Source organism: Marmota flaviventris, chromosome 7, assembly GCF_047511675.1.
Source record: "Marmota flaviventris isolate mMarFla1 chromosome 7, mMarFla1.hap1, whole genome shotgun sequence".
NCBI classification, from domain to species: Eukaryota; Metazoa; Chordata; class Mammalia; order Rodentia; family Sciuridae; genus Marmota; species Marmota flaviventris.
The window spans coordinates 73,011,827-73,032,818 of NC_092504.1; the positions used below are offsets into that span (position 1 = coordinate 73,011,827).

General features: G+C 35.3%; 1 pseudogene; it reads right to left on the reverse strand.

Moving 5' to 3' along the window:
- The window catches only part of LOC139706359 (broad substrate specificity ATP-binding cassette transporter ABCG2-like), a 35,823-nt pseudogene that overhangs the window by 9,580 nt on the left and 5,251 nt on the right, over positions 1-20,992 (reverse strand).

The window sequence follows — 20,992 nt, forward strand, 5'->3', positions numbered from 1 at the left end:
AGATTCCCCCTGGGAAGATGAAGAAACCCTCTGGAGTCAGATGGTGGTGATAGTTGACAACGTGAATATATTTGATGTCCCAGAACTCTGCACTTAGAAATGGTTAAGATGTGTATGAGATGTGTGTAACTTACCACCACACAAGTATACATATGTGTGAAAAAAATTAACTCTTTTATTCAGTTTTCAATACATTTACTGTCCCTACCCCATAATAAAACACCAACGTTTACCCTCTATTGTCATAAATTCAAATTATTTTTTAATTATTATACATAGCAGTAGAATCTATTTTGATACAATAAGTTCAAATTCTTAATAGATGCCCCTGAGCTTGAGCAAAGTGACAGAATTTTCTCAAAATCAAGAGCTAATTTTACTTACCTATTTTGTATTTCAGTACAATCATTTTTTTAGCCAAAGGAAAGTAGCGCCTACAACAATTCCCAGAATGAATGTGGAAATTATCTTTTCAAAAATAAAAAAATGAAAACAGAAAGAAAAGAGTTTCAATTGCATGTAAAAATTTTATTATTAAATATATATATTAGCAATGGATGAGTGGACAAATAAAATGTAATATATATATATATATATATATATATATATATATATATATATATATATATATAAAATAGGATATCATATGTATATACTACATTTTATTTATATCATACTACCTAATCAAATTTATCCACTAAAATACACACTTTAAATGATTTGGCCAGAGTCCCACTGCTTTCTAAATCAGTCATTAACTGGAACTGAACTCTCAACTATCATGCCAGTGAACATGCAGCTTTGTACTTCAAAAGATCAAGTAAAAACAGGATGTCTTTACTCTGATCATTGGAAATGAATGAAATTTCAAGGCTGAGGAGGTAGCTTACCAATAGAATGCTGTCATAGCATATGTTACATCCTAGGTTTTGATCCTCACCATTTCCAAATAAAGAGATAAACAAAAATATAATAACATATATACACACACTCATACAAATTCTAACAATGGGATTTTGAATGATAATGCAGTAGTAATAGACACCTTTACAACTTGTAGGATATCCCCACCTGCACTAGAAAGTACATTGTCACTGTCACCAAAGCTCTCAGCCAGTTGAGGACACCCAAATGTTCCATGACCATCTCCAAAGACATTGCTTATCTTCCAATCCCAGCCAGTGAGGTCTACATTTACTTGGCACACCTGAGCCTCAAATTCTTTCTTTGCCATTCTCACTAATCTTTACTTACATAGTCTGTATGAATGGCTCCCATAGAGAGTGGACCAACATTTGTTTGTAGAATAAAAAGTGGCTTAAGAGTGATTTAATTGTCAAAAAGTTAAGGGTTACATTGTGATATATTCTATGTAAGGAATTCCTCTTATAATTATTCTTGCTTTAAATATAATAATATAGAAAATTGTAATGCAAAGAAAACAAAATATGCTACCATATAGCTTGGAAACATCAAAATAAAAAGAAACCTCAACATTATTGTAATATCAAGCCATGAGCTAATTTGTAAAGAACACATATGGCGAGAAGTCAAACAAAAGGCAAAAACAAGAATCATAGTCTGTAAACACTAGTTTGTAAAGACCAGATGCTGGAAACAATATTATTTAAATGTTTCGCCTATGAGATGTTCTTAAAATTCATTTCCTAATAAGAGAAATTTAGGAAGGAAAATCCTTTGCCCTGACATTTTTCAAATACCTTCAGGATATGCTCTATTTCATTTCAATAGCTCAAACTTTCAAAACAAATGCAGTTGGTTCTATTGACATGCAGCACACACATGTATACAAGAATCTATACTTTTACGCAGTATGACTTTTAAGATATTAAGACTTCAAAATATATGCTCTGCATTCTTTGCTTCTTTTGCATCCAAACTTGACATCTTACACTGACTGAATATTACCATTAGGATGTTTCTTAGATATTTTCAATTTTCAAACATATTGACAAATGATGGATCCTGGATCATACTATGCTTTCACAAAGTTTATATGTGGTATTTCTTCTTCCATAAAGAAAAAGAAAGCCTTTGAGCAAACTGAAACTCTCACAACAGAGCAAATGACACTATCTACGAGCTTTGTGCATCTGTCCACTAGTCTCTTTCAAAAGAGATAAAAAAAGAAATTTTCCAACCATCTTACTATGACTTTGTTCAGATGTATTTAAAAAACATTTCATTTCTCAAGGTGTGTTTTGAGTGATGTTTGTAGATTTCTATTAAAAAAGAAGTAGAAGGAGGAGGAGGAGGATCCATAGTCAAATGTTTGTTTTTTATGTGAATATAAACAATGAACTTCCAGGTGATTAGTGATAATGTTGTCAAAATTGATTTGTTCAGAAAACTTGGCACATTAAAAGAACATTAAATCTTCTTTCTCCAATAATCTTCATTCCTAGATCTTCTCAGTATTTTATCTGGTTAGATGTCAAGTCTGAATCATGTCAAAAAAATAACTAGTCCAGAACAAAGTACAACAATAAGACAATAAATACAGGATTATCAGCAGGAGTCATAAAATTTTTAACAACTCCATTTTTACAAGCTTAGAGAAATAAAAATAATGTGAGAATAAGAACCCTATGCAAGGGTCAGTAAACTAAAACATACAGATCAAATAGGGCTAGCCTCCTATTTTTCTTAAGCATATAAGCTAAAAATGGTTAGATTTTTTTCTATTAATTGGGAGAAACAAATCAAGAATAATATTTCCTGCAATATGGAACATCTAAAGAATTCAAAATTCAGTGTCCATGAATAGCATATGTATTAGCTGTGGCTACTTTGATGCTGAAGTGGCAGGGTTAACTACTCCAGACAAAGGCCATCTATAGCTCTCAAAGTCCAAAATATTTACTATCTGGGCCTTTATCAAAGAGTATTTGCCTGCTCCTGAGCTAATATTCCAGCATTTACAAACGGGAACAATAGTTGTCCTGCTAAACTCAGGGAGCTACAAGGTTCTACCCTTATTTTAGAGACTGCATCTTTTCTGAACACTGTTGGAATTCCTTCTGTGGAACTGAGTTTGCTGATGAGGCAAGTAGGCTGAATGTGCAACCTGGAGGCTTTCGGCCTATTGTCTGCACCTTAAGGAAGCCTAGACCCAAAACATGCACAATCCTGGTATTTTATAGATAGGTGTGTTCTAATAATGCCTGCCCATAACTACCATATATGTATTGAACAAGACATACCAGTTATAGAGGCAAAAAAGAAAAACCTAATGCATAAATTACTCTAAAGAATCAAATCACTACATCATCTCACTACTGAACAATGGGCAACTAAGGTTCCATGATGTAACTCACCTGACAATTTTCCAAATGAAATAACATCTATTATGAAGAATAAAATGTAACTTTTGGTTGACAAGGCACTAAAATGCCTGTGTTCTGAGAGAAATGCCAAAGCACAAGGATCAAAAATGTTTGCAGGATGGAAAGCATGATTGAGAAGGAGATGCTGGCTCTCAGGCACACTTGCAAATCAATAATACTTAAAAATGAAAAGTACGGTGCTTGTGCAGGGAAGTCAGTTATTTGGAGCCAAAACCAAGACACATCTAAATATTCCACAGAAACTCAATGATTGATAATAAAAATAATACCACTCCAAAACAAGCTAAATTGATTTTCTTATAAACTACCTGAGAGAGAACTAGTTTTTTGTGTGATATAGGGCCATGAATAAATCAAAAAATGGGCTGGCTCTGTAGCTCAGGGATACAGCAATTGTTTAGTATGTATGAGGCTCTAAATTCAGTCCTAGCACTGCGGTGGGGAAAAAAAAAAAAAAAAACAACCTTAGAAGTGATCATCAACAACTACTACAGAGCCAGTAAAAGGAAAAAAAAAAAAAAAAAAGAACACCATCACATCTTACATAAAGGAGTTAAGCAGACGTGAATAGCCTTGTTTAGTCTGGTTATTTCCTGTGCATAAACTGCACATTCTTTGAGACATCTATGGCTTTACCAGGATTAGAATCTCTTAACGAGGAGGGTCAATTATAAGGAACAGCATTCTGCCTACAGTCTCTTCCCTCAGACAGTGCACAGAACAAACTATCATCAGGAATAGTCAATAAGACTAGGTTCCTTCAACATCTGATATCAAGAGCAAACCAACCATGGTCCATCTATCTTCTTCCCTCTCCCTTCCCCTTTTGTATTTTCTTTCTCTTTAAAACCTCTTCATAGTCTCTTCTACCATATGGCACACCATGAATTTTCTGTTTTCAGATATCATGTCTCTGTCCTCATAAGAAAATAAAATCTATGCCAGTAGAGGTTTTAATTTTTACCCATTTCATTCACCAGTAGAGTATCAAAATGGAACACATACTCTTGAGTTGAACTTTTCAAATGAATCAATAAATGATTGTGGACAGCTACTAGGAAATACTATATTTAGTTGATATTTTCCTTTCTTGACACTTTTTAAAAAATAAAATTTTGTTGAAGATTTTCCATTAAAATTTGTCTACATCATCAAAATTTTGAGTTATATAGTCCAGGAAAACACTTTAAAAAGCATTGCAAAGGTAGAAATGTAATTGTGTCTTACCTGATGTGTTATTCAGCTTTTTATCATTGTGAAAAAAATACTTAAGAAAATCAACTTAAAGGAGATATTATAATTTTCATATGAGGTGTCCCCTGAAAACTTATTTGATAATGCAGCAATATTCAGAGGTGGAATGGTTGAATTGTGACAGCTGTAATCTGACCTGTCCATCCATTACTATGGAATGTCTTAAGTAGTAACTGCAGACACATGGGGTGTGCTAGGAGGAGGTGGGTCACTGGGGAGCATGCCCAGAAAGTATTGTTCTTCCTGAGGCCCCTTCTCACTCTCACTCTCTGCTTCTGAGCATTTACACTTATTTGTATAAGTGCTACCTCCCCCTGGGCCCAGAACAATGGAGTCAGTCCTCTATGAACTGAGACTTTCTGAAACCATGAGACTCAAATTACCTTTTCCTCCGGAAGTTGTTTTCTGCTATTTTGGTCACAGAAAAAAGGACACTGACAGGAGATAAGATTTATTTTGGTTCACAGTTTCAGAGGTTTCAGTCCATGGTCTATTAGTTAGATTGTTTTGGGCCTGAGGTGAGGCAGAACATCATGGCAGGAGGGCATGATAAAGAAAAGCTGCTTACCTCACGGCAGCCAGGAAGCAGAGAGAGCAAAGGAGGAACCACAGACAAGATAGTCCCTTCCAGGGCAACCCCCCACCACCCCAGAGACCACTTATTTCAATTAGGCCTCACCTCCTACTTTCCCAACCTCCCAATACTGCCACCAAACTATGAATCCCTCCATCCTTTGATGAGGTCAGATGATCCAACCACTTTCCAAGAGCCTCACCTCTGAATACTGCTCTATGGGGACTATGCCTTCAACACATGAGTCTTTGGGGGAAGACTTACATCATTTCCAAACTATTACACTGGTTCAATTGACTCTTTCTATATCTCAAGTAGAATAGGAATGACAAATAAATGGGAGGGTGGGTAGAAGATAAAATAATCCTGGAGCAGTTCATATCAGAACCAAATAGCTCTCACATGATTATTTCACAGCATAATTAGAAGAATCTGTCAGTTACCTGTTTTATCCAGGGCTGGGGATGACCCACCAAGTTTTGGAATGAACGCCAGGTGATGCCTATGAGCTGATGACCAAAAGAGGTAACATAGGTGATCTCCTCCCTGAATAAGCTCTTCTTGTTCTGATCATGAAGTACCTCACCCTGACAATTTCCAATGTCATTCAGGATATGTGGTACAGGTAAGTATGGGTGGGTTTTCCTTTTAGGTTTTCCCTGTTTCTATATGGGCAAGAGCCTTGGCTTGTAGTATACCATGCTTCCAATTGAACATGCTCAAGGAATCAATCTTATTTACACCGAATTTACATAATGTCCCTTAAGACTGACAAAGAGGTTAAAAGGAGAGGAAGAAAGGATCTGGAATATGAACCTGTAGGCAATGGTAACAATTCTAACTTTGAATCATTTCCAAGGATCTACTGTTGCCCTTTTGCCCTTCCTTCACTTCTCTTTTTCTCCTGAAATATGCCCCTGTCAAATCCTCATATAAAGTATTCTGGAAGTGCTTAGAAGTCACCATAATCACTTGTGCTCCATCTGGGTGTGAAGATAGGGAAGGAAAATTATTCCCTGGGCTCTGAAGCTCTGTGGAGTCACTGAAATGTTTAGAGTTGAAAGTTCACCATTACCTAGAAATTTTCCTAGGGTTTGTTATTTTTGTGAATAAACTTAAACATTCGCTGGAGTGATGGTCTTAGAAAAGACTCAGTATGACTCATTGAAAGCACATTTCCCTTCAGGATGATGTTGTGATGAGCACCCTGACAGTGAGAGAAAACATGTGGTCTGATCAGGTACTAGTCGTTCAAGCTCTTCTTGTTCTGATCAGGTACTAGTCGTTCTAGTTCAGATTTTGTTTCTCCACAGATGGGGGATTTTTTATAAAAATCAGCTAATGCTTCTATGACTGACTTTTCATTCGTTGAAGGCATTTCAGTGTTGTTGGCTGGAATAAAAGTGGATAACAGGCCTCAGATTACTACCTCATTAGTAACAGATTACTACCAGTTTTACCAGGTTTTCTGTGAACTCTTATTTGTATAACTCCTAAATTCTGAAACTTGAGTACAAAAAAACCAACATAATCACTTGTAAATTAGATAAAAATACTCACAGTATTCACTGACAACTAAATTTATTTGGTTACCACATTAATATGTAAATTCACTAGGCTGTGTTTTAATGAGCTACTGCATTGCTAAACCTTAACCAACTTAATTTGGCAAAAATATGGAAATGTTAGAGATTCACATACCTTCTGAATTTTGCTTTATTATACCATTAATGACATCAAAGAAGACTTCAGCAGGATTGACGTAGTGCTCACAGCTGTAACCTAGAAAAGACACCAGCAAGAACTCCACATAGGTCTTGGAAAATAGAGCAGATTCAGTAAGTCTGATGGAGGTAAGGCTAGGGAAGACTGACTCAATAACTTCTTTCTCCTTGCTCTCTTTTCATCTCACTGATTTATCCTTTCCTCTTATACATTTAGTCCTACAATATTTCATACACTCTGTCCCCAAGTTAAAAAGAAATATTCCAAAACATTTTTGAAATCTATAGACCATCTTATATTAATCCTTACTTCTCATAAATCTTTGAACCCCAAGTAGCTTTCAATATGTCTTGGTGCTTATTAGTACTTCTTCAAAAATCTAAATATAGGTCCAAGAAAAAATATTAAGTTTCTTGTGCACTTTCAGTTCATGTAAAGAATGCTGAAACAGCAATATGCATATCAGCAAGGATTGCTTGGCTACCTACTAAATCCATAGATCCAAAAAAATCACCTCTCAAGCTGCCATAACTCCAAATAGACAAGAAATTCCCATAGAAGCTTTATCAAGAGAATGTGACCAGCACAGCACACCTGAGCTCTCACTTCAACTTCCTGTGGCACAATCATCTAAACTTGGCCTGAGCTCTGACTTTTCATTTCCCTTGGATTCCCCAGATTCACATGTATTTGATTATTTTTAAACAACAAAGATTTAATAAAAACAAATTGAGGAAGATAATATTAACAATTTGATTTGGGGTCATGGAGAAACATCTATAAAAATACCCAAAAACTTCTAAAAAGAAGAAGATGAATAAGCCATTAAAGAAATCATAATATTTAATCTGAAATAGAAAGAACCAAGCAGCCTGGAATGTTGGTCCATTAATGTCAGATTCAGGGCCAGCCATTCCACTCAAGACCACACCACTCAAGATCTACATCTTCAAACTAAAGTTACTAGAAAATGCAGCAGCATCTCATGAACCCTCAGGAAGGCAGAGCAAGATCATGTGTCAGGGGAAATACTGGAAAACAACAATCTGTTACATGGTCCAAAAGGCAATGATTTGGGACTTTTAAAAAATGTTCAACCAACGAAATAACTAACTGTAAATCCAATATGTTAATTACTTAACTGTAAGGGAAAGGTCACCACAACTGGGGATAGAACAGGCAATGAATGGCCCATGAGAAATACACGCATATCCCCACTCCCTCCCAACACAGACACATACACACACACACACACACACACACACACACACACACACACACTATGCATACTCACGTAGGACAAGAGAAAGAGAGAGCCCTGAATAATAAGCAAGTGCTGCAAAATGAAGGAACACTCTGGCACCAAACTGATCAAAAATGTTTGAGGGTGGTGAAAATCCAGTTAGGTCTATGCAAAGATCAAGCAGCACTGTTGCTACCCCCTCTGCTCTCCCCAGGAGTCTATGAATGAAGGATCATGCATGAAAAGGTCAACTACACCTGCTGATTTGAAGTACTCCAAAGCCATCTTGGCAGGACCATGGTACATTAGTTTTCCTGAGGCCAATATAGTGAGGCTGTCAAATAGCTGGACGATGGAATACAGAGGCTGATAAATAGAGAAGATGATTGTTCATCCCTGCTCTGAAAGGCTAAGTGAAAAAGGGAAAATAATGAATTATTAAACTTCCAAACCTTGCACTTCTTGGTAAAATACTTTATTCCTGTCAGTAGAGCATTTTCTCTCAGTTCAACTTGATCTCATCTCACAAACTTCTCATTTCAATTTATACTTGATATTAGCACAAAAAGACCGGGCCGGGTGCAAACTTCATGGATCATTTCAGCCTTTTATTCCAGAAGGGGATTACATTCACAGGAATGGACTCACTCTTCTGGTGGAGACCCTGGACAAAGGAGGGTTCTGGGCTTATATAAGCTATACTGAGAGGTGACTGAACTAATGATCTTATTAGTTTAGGGCACTTAGGAATTTGGGGTATGACTTACTGGGTGAAATGGGAGAGGTCTAGGGTCAGTGGGCAGTTTGGGCACTCAGGAAATAGGTTTGTGAGAATTTGAAAATTTGTTTTTACTGGGAAATATTTTTACTTGGGGAAGAATGGAGGGTCTGGGGTCAGCGTACAGTGCTTGTCTCTTTCCCTTCAGTGTCCTACTGTACTGTCACTGGGAAAGGGTTTATTTGGGAAAGGATTAATGCTTTGGCTTCCTTTCTAGGGATTGTTCTGTCACTGGGAAGAATGAACTGGGAAAGGATCAATGCCTTTAATGTGCTAATTTTCTTTTTACATCCTCTGTCCAAGCCATACTATTTTAGGGTTTGTCATATTCCATATCTCATACTTGGAAACCGGGGAACCTAAATTTAATCTTTTATAAAGAAGATAAAGATTCTTAAAATTTGATGCATCAACAGTCTAGAATTGGCTAGAATTTTAGTGAAAATGCACATTCCTATATAGTCTTCCCAGACAGTGAATTACAATATCTGGAGTTATGTATAATGAATCTGTATTATTAATAAGCATCACAGATAATCTCTAAGTACACTCATTTTGAGGAGTAGTTATGGACCAATGATTAAAAAATATCATATAACTAATTCTCATTGATCATTTAAGTATTCTGGCTCATTAGGAATTGGTTTTCACTTCTATCCTCATGATATATTATTACTAAGCACTCAGAATATCTTCACTAAATACTTTAGAGTTAGACTTATTTCCATTTACAAAATGTTGTTATAAGGCAGTTCTAATATTATCATTTCCCTCCATTTTACAGATAAGGCTTAAAGGTCAAGCAACTGAAAAGGGACTCACAGTTACTAAGGGGCAAGTTGGGGATCTGAGCTCTGAATTAATGCTAAGCTAGGAACACTGCTAAACTATCTTTTATAGAAGTTATTACTTATGGGTAGAAGAAACAAAGGCCACAGTCACTATTCAAAACAGTTATTTAAATTATTTTAAGAGAAGAATCATTTTAATTTAAAAATTTGATAAGCACCTTGTGCATCTAGCAATGTATCCAAGAATGTTCTCATTCAATGAAAAACACAAGATAGGAATCTGTAATTTCAATATGATGATTAGAAGTAGCTAATGGTTCCTTGTAAACAAACAGAGGGTTACAACCCAGTCTTAAAATAATATAAGTAGAATATTGAAAGCACTAACAGGAGTGAGTTAAGAAAAGAGATACTCACGGTTAAAGAACAAGGTGAACAAAGAGTAAAGTGAACAGGTCTATTCTGAAAGTACCAGAAGCAGTTCTGTGTCACACAATAAGCAGTGCTTATGTGTGTGCTTGTCTTGGTGTTGTGTTGGGTGAAAAAATAACTAAAGTGAGGAGCAAAACAAACTCATGATGAACCCTTCACTTAGAAACTGCAACTTTAAAGGCCATAATGAGTTGGGAAATGTCTGGAAGATGGAAATGGGATTGCCTGGGAGCCATGTCATTCAATGAGTGCTGAGTGTAAATAGACGGTATGGAGAAGCGGTGAAATCTGAATAGCCCTGGATTGAATCCTGGCAAGCCATGCTTATTGACTGGGGAGTGCAGGCAGTGGTGTGGCCTCCCTCATTGGAATAGGTAGTATTTGGAGTGGAAGGGCATGATGGCAGAAAAAAATTATGTAGGGAGCTCCAGAGAGAGCAGGAGGGGCTATAGACGCAGTGGAGTATGACAGTGAGGAATACAGGTGAGAAGAGTAGGATTTCATCTGTATTATATTTGCATCCTTTCTGTCAGTATGAAATATTTTTCTATATTTTTGAAGATGATGTCTAAACCTCAGCTATTGAAAATTTTCTTATAAGTGATCCCTCATATTTTTCTTTCTTGTAAGAGGAAAGTCATTTCTTTCATTTCATTCTTCCACATCTTCAAGCCCCAAATCTCAGCAGTTTGTCTCCATCCTCCCATCCCAAGTCTAATCCTGAGCTGATCCTGTTGAGTCCCTTGAAAACAGATCCAGAAACTGCCCAATTCTCACCATAATTATCGTAGTCAAAGCTCCATCTGCCCTCAGCAACTTCTTCATGGGGTCCTCCCTCAACTCTCAAACCATCCCCATGTCCCCTAGGGACAGGAAAAGCACACATCTGAGATGGCCTATGAGATCTCTGCAATCTGACAAGAGCCCAACTCCACCTCATATCCTAATCCACCTGTGATGGTCTGAACTGGGTCCTCCCCAAACTCAGGTGTTGAAGCCATATCCCCTAGTGCCACAAAATGTGGCCACATTGGACACAGCACCTTTGAAGATGTTATTAAAGTTAAATGTGGTCTTCGAAAGTCCCACATCTGCCTTTCCAATTAGGAGCAAATTAGGACAAAGACACACAATGAAGTTGATGGCCATCTACAAGCCAAGGAGAAAGGCTAAGGAAGAAACAACCCTGAGGATGCATTGATCTCAAATTTCTACTTCCATAGCCATAAGAAAATTAATTTTTTTTGTTAAGCCCCCAGCCAACCTCTACTACCTTTAGTCCATGGGTCTGTCCCTCTGGCCTCTCTGATGTCCACACACCAGATATGACCTGCCTCAGGGCCACTACTTCTTACAACCAGAACTCTCTTCTGAATTTATAGTACATCTCTCTCTCTCTCTCTCTCTCTCTCTCTCTCTCTCTCTCTCTCTCTCTCTCTCCTCATGTGTCACATGCTTGTGGTCTTACCTGACCTTTCTGCTATTTTAAAAGCTTCCCAACTTTACATGATCTTCCTTCCCTTAGCTCTTGTTTCATCTTTCTTGAACCACTTCTTGTTTATTGACTGTATTCCACTAACCAAGAGGAGCACTTTTTTAGATTCTGAATCCTCTGCACCAAGAATACCAGGTGAACAGATAGTAAATAAATTAAAAAACAACGTTGCCATAGCATTTACCTTTTCAGGAGTTTAATTACCTTATATGCTGTGTTCCAGTCTAAACCAGTTGTGGGCTCATCCAGGAACAAGATAGAAGGATCAAGGATCAGCTCCATTCCTATACAAATCATTTTTCTTTCTCCTTTAGATTTCACCTAAAACACGAATTACTATCATCATCCACATGAATGAATATAGTCACTGTCATTTGATGAATTAACCTGTACCATTCTTCATAGAGACATGTTATCTCATTATGTTGATTATTCTGTATGTTAAGTAAATGACACCTGGGAGAAGGAGAGGTTTCTATTATCATATGCATAAGGTGAGGCCCAGAACAAAGTTATCAAGTGACTGCACCTGATATGATATAAAATTAACTAGAGTGATAGTAGTGGTAATATCATGTATTATTAAAGCTCAGGCTCTAATAGTCCTGTATGTTCCTCACCAAGTCAAGTATTTAGTTTTAAGAGAATAAGTTACAACACTAAAAAAAATATGACTCTGACATAAAAAAAAATCCCTACTAAGTAGGAGAGGAAACTATCTATAGCGATCTTTCAGTGTTTTCTAACCACCTCCCACTGACACACCTGCCTCCACAAAACAATCCCAAGTGGATTGATAAAGAGAGTCAAGTTGGAGCCAGGAATGTACACTTTTTACCATACCATTTTAGCATCTTTTCATCTTTTCATAATTTCCCCCCAAAATGTTGTTTTCTATACCTTAATTTACCTTGGAATTCCTGATTCATCTTTTCAGAAAAATCCAGAAAAGCGAATATTCCACAGGGCAACTGGCCCAGTCTTTGCAATGAATAAATATATACGGAGGGGAGAAAGAAGGTTTTGGGGAGGAAGGAAGTAGAAAACACATCTGGAATTTGGAGTCTCCAAACAGATGATATCCAAATGCTATTAATGGCCCTTGATTGGATATTATTAACAAATGAACTATAAAAGACATTTGGGTACCTTTATCAAAATGTCATATGCTTGTACAAATATGCCACAATGGAATCTATTATTCTGTATAATTATTATAAACTAATAAAAACACTTGAATATAAATATAGAGATGATGCTTAATATTAAAAGTGCTACACAAATACATGATATTACCACTAGTATCACTCTAGTTAATTTTATATATCTCCCTAAATAGATAAAAACCTTGAAAAGAAAAGTATACTAAAAAATGTAATTGCTTGGAGTTTTAGGAAACCTTTTCCTACAGGAGATTTTTCTTAAATTTTTTCTCTACTTTAAGTAACAAATTATGACCAATGTCGTGGAGTCTAATGGAATTCAACTTTTGACAAGCTAACCAGTATTGAAGGGGGGAATACAATGAATAATTTACACAGGAAAAAGTCAACAAGATACTGAATGTCAAATGTCTGTCCTATTTTTTCATCCTCCCTTTATATCCATGTTGATCTACTTACCTGTAAAACAAAACAAAAAGGATTTTTAAGATTAAGAAAACCTTAAAAATTGTGAACTTAAAAAAATGATTTGTATTAAATCTTCATCAATCACAAGTCTGAAGCAATTGTATATTGTATACCATGATTGTGACAAAAAAATATGGACTTAAAACAGCTGATTATACAGAGACATTTTTTAGAGACATTTTATTGATTGATAATGTGTTGATAAGATAAGTAAATGTACTTATTTCCTTTTGCAATTATGTGAGAAGAGGTAAACAAATGAGAAATCAAAGAGAATAATGCAAGAGTCTGGAAATAAAAACAACAACAACAAAAAATACTGGAGAGAATGAGAAAAGAAAACTGTGAAAGAAAGAAGAAAGGCTTTACAAAATAACTTTATCACTACACAAATTAGAAGTAACTCCAGAGGTAAACAAATATCATTTGGAAGCCCAATTACAACAAAGTGAATCACAGCACAAGAATTAGCGAGTCCCAACCAGCTCACACAGAAGGAGGTAGTGAAGGAAAAGCAGAATTAAGATTTGGGTGACAAAACAAATGCTTTAAGATGCAATATTACAAAGTTTGAGACCTGGAGAGACATGATGATAGGTTACCAGAGTAGAAAAAGAGCACAGAGTCCCCTAACCCTAAAACTGAACCAGGTAGGTAAAGTGGGACGGGGCAACAAAGAGAGAAAGGAGGGAGCAGAAAAACTCTTAAGCTCACCCACTTAAAAACAAGTAGAAAAGCCACAAAATTTAAAATGTGACAGGAACAGCAGGGTTCTTAGAACAAATAGCTAAAAACCAAATCTGAAAAGAAAACTGAACTGAAGTCCACAGTCCTTCCACCCCTTAAAGTTATCCCTTAAATCACCATGGCCATTTCCCATACCCAGACAGCTGCATCAAAGAACACAGAGTTCCTGTGCTCATAGAGTTGCTGCACTCAGTCACCAGGATCCTCACCACCACTAAAAGGATCTGATAGAGGGTAAGAGGTATACAGTGACCCATGGCACTCATAGGGACTCTCCAGATTCTGCATCCTGAATTCCTACACACAATAAAAACAACCAACATACAACACTGCACCCTCCAAGCAGACAGCTTCAAGCCCCTGAGCTGACAAACCAGAACTGCCTGGTGGAGGTTCACAGCAACTTGCAAATTGGCTCCTATGCCCCTGTAATATGAACAGATCCACAGCCAAAGAATGATGGTAATTTCCTAAATGTCCAAACCCCACTGAAATCTAAATCAAAATTCAACAAGGTTTTTCTTTACCTAAGCATGGTTTACTATAAACAACTCTAACATTAACTTTGATAATATATATAACTCTTTAACTTGAATGATAGTTGTTACTCAATAATTAACATTGTACCCTCAACCCATTTGAAAGTATTTTATCCAATGGTTTATAACATCCATTGGAATCAATCCTATCTTTGCTTTTCTAGCTCTAGCTGATAAATGTTCCTCTTACCCCTAATTCATCTTCTCACCTAATCTGCTACTATTTCAAATATACAATATCTAATTCTCTCTATATCTGGATCTGAATTACCCTTTTATAACTTTACTCTCTTTTTCTTATTTTCAGTATCTCTTTTCCCTCTCCATTTGTCCAATCTTTCTCCTTTCCCCCATTTAGCCCTCATTTAAGTATAGTAATTTTACTAAATTAAATACCCATTTTTTGGCCTGTTACAGAAGTTTATTCCAAGTTTACACTGGATTTGAGGAACCATAAAAAACAAATAGCAAGAAGTTTTAGTTTCTCATAAGGTTGAACAGCATGAGGCTTAGCTCAGAAGCAATTATAATAAAGAGGGTGGCACCTCTGAAAGTACTGCTGATATTGGGATAAGTAGAAGTCAAACATGGTATAAAAAATTAAAAAAAAATCAATATGTGGATACTCAACCTACCCAGGACTCTTAAGAGAAAGAAACTCACAAAATAGTCCCTCCCTTAAAAGAAGAAGTGAGAATTATACCCACACAACGGTAGACATACAAACAGTATGAAAAGGCAAGAGAATGAACTACCCCCAATTTCCTATAATGCTTCAACTGACTTCATCAACACTATAGTAGAAGAAATGTCAGAGAAATAATTTAGAAAGTTCATAGTTAAAATGTTCTATGACCTAAAGGAAGATGTAAGAAGTGAAATTGAAAGAAAATACAGGAAGTAAAGATTATTTCAATAAAGATAAAAAAAATTCTGAAAAGGCATCAAATGGAAATGTTAGATATAAAAGACTCAAAAAACCAAATTAAAAATTTAAATGAAAGCATCACCAATAGATTTAACTACTTCAAAGACAGATTTTCAGGCCTGAAAGACAAAGTATATAATCTTGAAAATAAAGCTGACGATAAAGAAAAGAGGTTAAGAGACCATAACTAAAATATTTTTTAAAATGTGATAACATTAAATGACCAAATTTAAGATTCATTGGGATACATGAAGGCTCTGAAATTTGAGCTAAAGGGATGCACAGTCTTTTGAATAAAATAATACTAGAAAAATTTCCAAACCTTAAGAATGAGATAGAAATCCAAATAAAAGAGGCATAAGAATTCCAATTATAGAAAAACCACAATAGATCCACTCTAAGACACATTATAATGAAAATGCCTAACATACAAAATAAGGATAGAATTGTAAAAGCCGCTATAGAAAAATGAAGCTAAACCAATCCAAATTTCAATTCATTTCTCAACCCATACCCTGAAAGTCAGGAGGACTTGGAATAATATATACCAAGCTCTGAAATAAAATTGATGCCAACCAATAATTCTATAGCCAGCAAAATTAAGCTTCAGAATTGAAATTGAAATAAAAACCTTCCATGATAAACAGAACCAATAGAATTTATAATTATAAAGCTTGACTTACAAGATACACTCATGGGAAAATTTTATGAAAAGGAAATGAAGAATAAAAATGATACGCAGCATAGGAATGAAGTGCACTAGTAGAATAGTCAAAGGAGAATCGAGTCTACTTTAAACATTAGAAATAAAACAAAATGACAGAGAATAAAAATCATCTCTAAATAACAAATTTGAAGGTAAATGGTCTAAAATCTTTAATCAAAAGACACAGGTTGGCAGATTGGATTAAAAAGCAGGACCCAACATTATGCTGTCTCCAAGAGACTCACCTTACAGGCAAAAACATCCACAGACTGAAAGTGAAAGGATGAAAAAGACATACCATTCAAATTTTACTCATGAACAATCAGGGGCAGCTCTTCTCATATCAGATAATGTGGACATTAAGACAAAATAAATCAGAAGAGAAAAAGAAGGTCACTTCATGCTGCCTAAGGGAGCATATCAAAAATATAATAATTGTAAATATTAGTCCCTCAAACAAAAGAGCATCTACATACATCCAACAAACATAATTTTTAATTTAAAAAATTAAATCAATATTATAAATCAACAAAACATAATACTGGGTGATTTTAATATACCTTTACATCACTGTATAGATCCTTCAAACATAAACTAAACAAGGATTTTACAGAATTAAATGTAAAACTAATAAGTGGAACTAATAGTCATCCATGAAATATTTCATCAATCAATGACTTGTTTCACTTTCTTCTTCTCAGCCGCACGTGGAAAATTTTCTAAAATAGACCATGTTTTAGGTCATAAAGCAAATCTTTGCAAAATAGAGAAAAATACCTTGCATTCTATCAGATCATAAAGGAATGAAGTTAGAAATCAATGATAATATTTTTAAAAAAACACTTTAACACCAGGAGATTAAATACTACACATTTGAATGATGAATGCATAGTAGAATAAATCAGAGGAGAAATAAAAAAATTTAGAAGTTAATGAGAATAGTAATACAACACATCAAAATCTCTAAGTTCATAGCATTGAGTTCATATATAATAATAATAGAAAGATGACAAATAAATAATCTAACATTACATCTCAAGGCCATAGAAAAACAAGAACAAATACACCAACACCAAAAGCAGTAGAAGATAGGAAATAATTAAAACCAGAGGAGAAATCAATGAAATTGAGAATAATAAAAAAAAAATTGGAGAGATCAACATAAGAAAGAATTGTTTTTTTTTTTTTTTTTTTCTGAAAGGATAAACAAAAAAAGAAAGGATAAACAAGATTGATAAACACTAACAAAAAGAAAGAAGGCTAAAAAACAAATTCAGGATGAAAAAGGAAATATCACCACAGAATCTATTTTGAAAATGTATATCCCAATAAGCTAGAAAATCTTGACAATGTTGACAAAAACATATTAAAATGGTAGTGCATCAAGATCAAGTGGGTATTATCCCAGAGACGCAAGTTTGGCTCAACATACAGAAATTGATAAGTGTAATTTGCCATATAAATAGACTTAAGGACAAGAATCACATGATAATATCAATAGTTGCAGATAAACCATTTGACAAAGTGCAGCACCCATTCATTTTGAAAAACTACAGACAGAAGAAATTTAACTGAACATTAAAATGCTATATATGACAAACCCAATGCCAACATTATACTGAATGGAGTAAAACTGAAATCACTTCCTCTAAAAACAGAAACAAGGCAAGTATGCCCATTTTCACACGTCCTTTTCAAAGTAGTCCTTGAAATTCTAGCCAGAGCACTCAGGCAAGAGAAGGAATCTGTAGAAATGCAAATGTAAAAAGAAGAATTCAAATTATCCCTGTATGCTGATGATATGATACTACTATATTTATAAGACTCAAATAACTCCAGCAGGAGACTTTGAGAACTCATAAGTGAATTCAGTAATGTAACAGGATACAATATCAACACTCATAAATCAAGCATATTCCTATACTCTAATGATGAATCAACTAAAAAATAAATTAGAAAGAGTATTCTATTCACAATAGTCTCAAAAAATACTTGGGAATAAATCTGACAAAAGTGGTGAAGGATCTCTACAATAAAAAATATCAAACTCTTAAGAAAATAGCTGGGTTCGGTGGTGCTTGCCTGTAATCCCAGTGGCTCAGGAGGCTAAGGCAGGAGGATTGTGAGTTCAAAGCCTATCTCAGGAAAAGTGAGGCAGTAAGCAACTCAGTAAGACCCTGTCTTTAAATAAAATATGAAATAGGACTGGGGATGTGGCTAAGTTCTTGAATTCCCCTGAGTTCAATCCCTGGTGCCAGCCTCCCCCCTCAAAAAATAAAGAAAATAATTGAGGAAGACCTTAGAAGACAGAAAAATCTCTCATATTCTTATATAGGCAGAATTAATATTATCAAAATGGCATTCTACAAGAAGCATGTACAGATTCAATGCAAATCCCATCAAAATTCCAATGACAATCTTCACAGAACTATAAAAAGCACTTATAATATTTATTTGGAAAAATAAAAGACCCAGAATAGCCAAAGCAATCCTAGGCGAGAAAAGCAGAGCAGGAGGCATCACAATACCAGATCTCAAATTATAGTACAGAGCTATTGTAACAAAAACAGCTAGCACCAAAACAGGTATAAAGACCACAGAGTAGAACAGAAGTCACAGAGACAAACCCACATAATATAATTATCTTATACTAGACAAAGGTGCCAAAAACATATGCCTTTTTAACCAATGGTCCTGGGAAAACTGGAAATCTATATGGAAGAGAATAAAATTTAACTCCAACCTCTCACTCTGCAAAAATATCAAATCAAATTGAATTGGAGACCTAGGAATTAGACCAGAAACCCTGCACCTGCTAAAAGGAAATGTAGGCCCAACACTCCAACAAATTAGCAAAGGAACTGACTATTTAAATAAGACTCCTAAAGTGCAAGAAATAAAATAAATTCAATAAGTGGGATGGCATCAAGTTAAAGTTTATGAATGGCAGAGGAAAGAATTAAGAGCATGAAGAGAAAACCTACAGAATGGGAGAAAATGTTTTCCATCTGCTTCTCAGGGCATTGATATCCAGAAAATACAAAGAATTCAAAAAAAAAATTAACACCAAATAAGTAAATGAACAAATCAGTAAGTGGGCAAAGAAATTAAACAGACACTTCTCAAAAGGAGAAATACAAACTCTCGATAAATACATGAAAAGTGTTTAATATCTGATAATCAAGGAAATGCAAATTAAAACTACATTGAGATTTCTTCTTGATCTAGTTAGAGTGGCAAATATCAAGAATACAAGTAACAATAAATGTTGATTAGGATGTGGGAAAAGGTACATTTATACATTGTTGGTGGGACTAAAAATTAGTGCAACCACTCTGGAAAGCAGTGTGGAGATCCCTTTAAATACTAGAAATGAAAGCACCCTTTCACCCATTTAGCCCACTCCTTGATATATCCAAAACATTTAAAATCATATACTATAGTGATAAAGTCACATCAATGCTTATAGCAGCACAATTCACAATAGCCAAGTTATGGAATCAAACTAGGTGCCCATCAAGAGATAAATGGGCAGAAAAAATAAAGTGGTACAAATATGAAATGGAGCTTTACTAAACCATAAAGAATGACATTATGCCACTTGCCAGTAAATGGATGGAACAGAAGTCTATCACGCTAAGTGAAAGTAACCTGTTCCTCAAATCTTAGGTTCAAATGTTTTCTCTGATATGTGGAAGCTAATCCAAAATAAGAAAACTAGAAGAAAGTTCAGTGAGATAGACAAAGGAGGATGAAGAGGAGAAGGAGGGGTGAGATAAGGAGAGACAGTGGAATGATTCTGACCAAACTTTCCTATGTGTCTATATGAATAAACAACAGTGAATAATCTTCCCATCATGTAAATCCAAAAGACATTAATTAAAAAAAAAAAAAAACTGTAAGTAAATAGCTGAAGTTTCAGTAGAGTAGAGGGAAGGATACAGGGCAGGGAGGTTAGAAGGGGAAGTGAAAGTATTGGGGACTGAACCAGAACAAACTATTTTCCATGCTTTTCTAATTATGTCAAAATGAATCATAGTGTTATGTGCAACTAAAAAGAGCCCATTTAAAAAAAAATCCTTGAATTCTTGTCATTTATGAAAGACAGAAGTGTATTTCAGAAAACAATACAACACTGTCCCCCAGAAGAAGAGAGGGAGAAGAAAAGTAAAAAAGGAAAGAAATAAACAACAACAAGAAGAAAAGTGCAAAGACATCAAATGATCTGTGTCTTGAGCAATGAGGGTGAGCTGTTCGGGGGTCTCTCCACATAGACCAACTCCATCCCCAGGATTAGATCACGGTTAAGATTATTTCTTCACTTAATTTACCCCTTTAAAGTAGGAATCTGGACACTTCTTTTTATCACTACAGAAAGCAGCCAGTTTTGACCACACACATCTTAGGAAACTTCTGATTAAGGTCATATTGCCCACACAGGGAAGTCTTCTTTCCTGGTTATGAATCTGTCAGGAATTTTCACATTACCTTGGAATCTGCCACTTCACAGAGACCTAACTTTTCAATGACCTTTTTGATTCGCTCATTTTTTTCCTCCTTTGACATAGTTGTTGGAAGTCAAAGAGAAGCTGAGAACCACATGTTTTCTCTCACTGTCAGGGTGCTCATCACAACATCATCCTGAAGGGAAATGTGCTTTCAATGAGTCATACTGAGTCTTTTCTAAGACCATCACTCCAGCGAATGTTTAAGTTTATTCACAAAAATAACAAACCCTAGGAAAATTTCTAGGTAATGGTGAACTTTCAACTCTAAACATT